This window comes from Argopecten irradians, chromosome 12, assembly GCF_041381155.1.
Source record: "Argopecten irradians isolate NY chromosome 12, Ai_NY, whole genome shotgun sequence".
In the NCBI taxonomy this organism is placed as follows: Eukaryota; Metazoa; Mollusca; class Bivalvia; order Pectinida; family Pectinidae; genus Argopecten; species Argopecten irradians.
The window spans coordinates 2,025,583-2,031,530 of NC_091145.1; the positions used below are offsets into that span (position 1 = coordinate 2,025,583).

General features: G+C 33.5%; 1 long non-coding RNA gene across 1 annotated transcript; it reads left to right on the forward strand.

The window, feature by feature from the left end:
• The first annotated feature begins 867 nt into the window (after positions 1–867).
• Positions 868–2,220, forward strand: LOC138336686 (uncharacterized). The gene is made up of 3 exons (XR_011210449.1): positions 868–1,002; positions 1,341–1,416; positions 1,953–2,220. It is a non-coding gene; the product is annotated as an uncharacterized lncRNA (long non-coding RNA).
• Positions 2,221–5,948: the final 3,728 nt, after the last annotated feature.

Genomic DNA, 5,948 nt, shown 5'->3' on the forward strand with positions numbered 1-5,948 from the left:
ATAGGTATGTGTTTCCACGAAAATATTCATCGGTAAAATATAACGTTAATGATCTATCTCAGAGGAATATATTATCGTTACACGCGTACATGACTATATCATTTATGTTCTAACAGCTTGCACATGCAACATTAAAGTAGAAATTTTAGATAACTGATGTTCTCTGGGCCAAGTTTCGTGAACATTCCTTAAATTTAAGGAATCCCTTAACACAAAATTCTCCATGAGAAAGCATTACAGAATTTGAGGAAGGCTCCTTAACTTAAGAATTTTCCTTAAATTTTGTAATGTTTTTCTATGGGGGAATTTAACTTAAGGAATGAAACTGGACTCTTGTAGCATTATTCATCATCAACGATTCTGGACTTGAAACAGACAACAAAACTTTTCGGCATAACATCGATTCAGATTCAGATTTCTTTATTACGCTCTGACACACTTACGTGTGTAACAAGAGGTCAAATCAGTGTTTTACATTTTGACATCGCGACGCCGCACTGGTCATTCCTGGGTTTTTCACCACCATGCATGTCATGAAGCCTCGCGTTGTTACGTATCGTTAGTTATACTTACCCGGTAATAATTACTACTTTAGTTACTTATACAGTGAATAACACTTTAAATACTGTTTTGATCCATTTGTCGTATATACATGGAATTCAAACCAGTGTCTGTGTATTCATTTAGCATTGATTCCCGTTACTTTGATTTCTTGCTAATGACACTGGGATATTTATCGAATTACATATGTATAAGCACAAATGGACTTCAATCTTACAAATAATATGAAAATGTACATTGCAATTATCTTTCATTATGTTCCAAATAAGTTGATAATTTCCAATTCTTGGAATATGTAGTTCTGACGACACACTGACGTCATCAAGGCTTATAAAAACTGCCATGGTCGGCCCCAGTTCACTTATTATTGGACTAGCTTGACTACAGCACCAATGAAAACCATACTCTGTGTACTTGTGGTGGTGGCTCTGTTCTGTGCAGGTAAGCGACTTTTAACTAAATTCTTGACAAACCAATGTTATTGATTTCATTATTGCAAATATCTTTAACTTCATTCGACTACCTGATAAGACGAATTTCACTTTGTGTGTCATTCAAAATTGGACAGGAAGGAAATCAGGACAATTTGTTTTGTATTGGACTAAATTGGGCAAAAACCTGCTGAATAATTTTGTTATTCATAATTCGGCAATAAATTAAGCGCTTTTGCTATAATAAGATATTTAATACATGTAAGTCGATTATGACCAAGTACGCTGATAAGTTGCCATCCATAGTTCTTTCATTAAACTACGTGAAATATGTATTCTATTTTACAGATAGTGATGCCAAACCCCCTCATAAGCCCCCTAATAAAGATAGTGATTCTAATTCTGGACCTGCGTCATTCAACGTGTAAGTAATTTGTTATGGTAAATTTCGGAAAACAATGCCCTCTATTAATTTATGAAATAAATACGAAAAAAATACACAATACTGCTAAAGAGCAATAGTCCCTTATTTTTGTTGTACGTCAACATAAACCTATCTTGTGGAGTGCAACGTCACTCATATAAACATAAATGCTTCACATGATTCATCGTGATACATTGTCTGTTTGATGTCGTAATTAAGCATACGTATATGCATTACATCGTTACAATATTTCCTGGAGCAAGCAAAATGTTTCATATGTGTGTGTCTCTTTGCAACAGAAATTTTAAAATACAGGAACATGTATTAAACGAGAAGACAATCCATTAAAAGATGAAATATTCTATAACACGATTGGAAAATCTACTAAAAGTGCAACTGAGAGGCCTCCTTGATCTTCGTAATCTATTGTTTTTTATAATAACATATCATTGTGTCAGTAGGGAAAATGTTGTTCCCATATCACTTTCAGAATACCTGTACAAATCCCGTACGATATAATTTTTCGTTTTTCGTAGGGCTCCTGTCAAAACCTTTGGAGTGGTGAGCGTCGCCCTACTGATGGGCTTGGCAGCACGTTACTCCACTTAGCTGTTTTACCGTGTCTGCCACCTCCTGATCACACCAACCTCCACTAATATACCAACTCAAGCTGGAACTTATAAACGGTTACAGAATCATCCCTTTTCCAGACCAAAGTATATTTGAATTTAATCACAAAAGAGATTTTGATCTGTCATGGGAATACCGTGATCGGACCGTAAACAAGTCTAAAACACAGCAGAAATATGGAAAGTTTGCGTGAGATTTTGTATAAAAAATATGATGCTGAAAAAACCTATAAATTAAAAATGGATGTATAGAAAAGATCAAATGGTGATGAACTGGAAGGATATATGTTTAAGTAGTGATTCAAATCAACCACACGTATGTATAATGTGGATCTTGATGCATTAAGATGTGCATGTCTATAGTTTTTTATTTGTGTGCGAGTGACTTGTTGTGCTATGTTTTCTTGTTTACACAATATTGTTATTATTTTCACTACAAACATGGAATTAAAAAGTCTCAATGCATTAAGTTAGCAAAGAAGTAAATATTTCCCTTAAAAATGTTTTCACATTTCAAAAGTTATGTCCTTTAATTGTACTTACAACATTATAACTATTTTATACAAGGGAAACAAGTGATGTGGGATTAATGTAATACACCTGTAATATATAACAAAATGACAAAACAAATTAGTATATATTGGCGTGACACAAAACCTCCAAATAACTAAGTATGCTTCTGAAAACGTCTCAGGTTTTTGAAAATTTTATAATTTTTGTTGATTAAAGTCTTTGATTAAAATACTTGTAAACTGTATCATTTTTGTACATTTTTTGTAACATGTTTGCCGTACATTTTAGTAATGTCTTCGGACAGTAAACAATATTAGCGGAATGTTATTTCAGCAATGTATTCGAGCGAAAAACTCTAAAATGATACTAGAAAAATATTGTTACCACTAAAATATGTACGCTTACGATATGTAGGTTCCATATGTGCCATGACCGGACGCTTCAATATCTAAATGCTTAGTACGATTTATTACATTTTTTTCACGGTGAAATATATGGTTTTACGGTGAACATAAACGCGATATACTTCACTCCAGTGAGAATATTAATTTTGATATTTTCACTCGCTTTTGACCAATCGGAATACAGCATTGACAGTGAAAATATTATTTTGATTTTTACGTCATTAGCTTGTGCGCAAAAATGACGTCGTATTTTTGGGTAGAAATATGATGTTATTCTCACAAAAATACGACATGATAATCGCAAATAACAATGGCGGAATAACCTTCGGTGGAAATAGTAGTGATGGTCTTCTGTTAATGGAAGCGAGAAACAAATGTAATCAATTGAATATCTCTTGCTTGTTGATGAATACCAGTAATATTTCTCTCGTGAGGTGGACTCTTTGACGTTTTTCATTCGTGCTTAGCATTCGTGAAAAATATCAAAGTTTCCACCCCACTTTCTGAAATATAACTGGTATTTATCAAGAGGTTAATTTCATTACTGCTATAAGGATAGTTAGATTTTCCTATTACAAAAAAAATCAAATAGTTATTGGGCAGTAATTTACAATTCACGATACCAACACTCAAAGGCGACTTAAACATACAGAACAGTAAACAAAACAGATCATATATTATTTTCAATATATCAAGCAGTCCGTTTCCAGTTCAATAGCTTTACAAGAACCAGGCTGTAATACTTTGAATATATAGATTCAATAAGGGTTGCGACGTTTCTGAGTAAATGAGCGTGTATAACTATGTAGTTATAACAGTTTTCATAAATAAAATAAACGTGAAAGAATTCAACAATATATTCAAAAATATTATCATTTAACGGAAGTATGAGATGTTACATTTTGTTTGAAGTTGCATTGACACTTTAATTAATAATTAAAGGATTGTTAGATTGCATTTATTGGAGATATAAATTTATTGGAGATATAAATGCAATCTGGGTGGCAGATAAATAGAATAGCGCCCGTTATCTGGACATTTTAAAGATTTTTTTATAAGCGTCATAACCAAACTGGTTCATTCAAGTACAATGTCAATTTTCCCGCGCGGACTAACATGGTAATAGTAAACAAGACCCGCATCCATTTATGTAGATATTACTACACCAATTCTAGGCTGCATTTATTGGCTCATAATGCAGATCACGATTATCATCAGAGTAATGGGAGTCACTGTGGCAAAATGTTAAAATATAATTATAAACAATAGCGTGAATACAAGGGGGAGAGGTTATGATCAAAATAATAGATATGAGTCTTACTAGTCTTTAATATTCTATAGAGCTATACGAATAACGTCATACAATTCCATTCATCGTGAAATGAAAATAATGAGGGTGTGCCAATTTAATCAAATATAGGTCAATTGCTAAATATATACAACGGATTTCCTATGAAGATTGGATTAGCTGGAGCTATTTATATGTGTTGTGTTCCTTCTGACAACGTCCTTGGGTAATATAAACAGTACTAAATACACAGTGGACAACGATGAATATGCGTTAATTCAAAATAAATTTACGAACAATTGACAACAAAATAAAAATAATCTGAAAGCAGTCTTTTCTCCCGAATTACTCGTGAATGAATTTCCTGTAAATTGGTATTATAAGTTAAGAGTGGTTGACAACATATCAGTTATGTTTAGTTCCAAATACAACCAATAGCTATATGGAAGCTGGTGTTGGATTGGAAGTTTATTAGTATCATCGTAATACAAATGTAGCCATTCTTATTTCAAAACAAATACCTAAAATATGTTATAAGCACATGCATACAACCCCATATATTTTCATCTCATAAATATGTATAATTACTGGTTCATGAATGTCATGATTTCGTGATTTATACATAATGATACACATTGTATATCTATTTCTCACATTTTCACGAGTCATAGCCATGTCCCGTGACATCGTAAACAGACCAATCCCGCGAAATAACGGGTATCATAAACTTATTTGTATGGACACCGATTACAGATGAACATGTTATTTCTTCAAATTGCAGGTTTGTCGTTAAATAGTATTCGCATATTTTTACCTCAGTTTTATTTTCAAACACTTTAAATGGGGTTACATGGCATTTGGAACAAATACAATTTAAACCACATGAACACATGCTGATGTTTGGACATTGATTTGCATCTTATGTCTAAACATAACAAATATCTTCTCAGATCTGCACTTACACATTACACGTATACCATCCAAATATCGTAAATCAACTATTCGAACCTACTATATAAACTAACCAAATGAAGTATATGAGGTTATAACTGACACCCAAAATGTGACTATCATGACGTTACTAATGTTGACGTGGTAACGTCACCTGATCACCGTGGCTGTTCCATCTTGTGGAGTATGTATCGCCGTTAATGAACGGTTTTCCTGCTCAAAACATAAACAATTTTAATGCAGAGACACCCAAAATGAATTTATAATGTAAATATACGTATTAAACTATCTTCCTATGGAATCTATTCTATTATGGCCTTTTCTAGAGGGAACTATTCTCCTATAGTATTGTCTGGCGAGGTATAGTCCCCGAGGCATAGTCGAAGACGAGGGACTATACCTCGCCAGACAACACTAAAGGAGAACTGTTCCCGAGGGAAAGGGCCATAATAGATTTAGTACGTCACATGACATTCATTATGACGTCATATATTTGGTCGCGTGCTCATTCCCGGGGGACTATACTTTGGTATAGTTCCCGTAGTCAGGTATAGTCTCCCGTAGTAAAAAAGGACAGGGAACTGTCGCAAAATACATCATGGCTTTTATCCAATCGCATTCCTAGTAATTATCATGTGATGTACTAAATATATATATATATATGTCATAGCATTGCAGAAAATAATCTCATAACGCGCTAGCGCGCATTATGAAGATTGTCTGCAACGCTCTGGCATCTATATATAC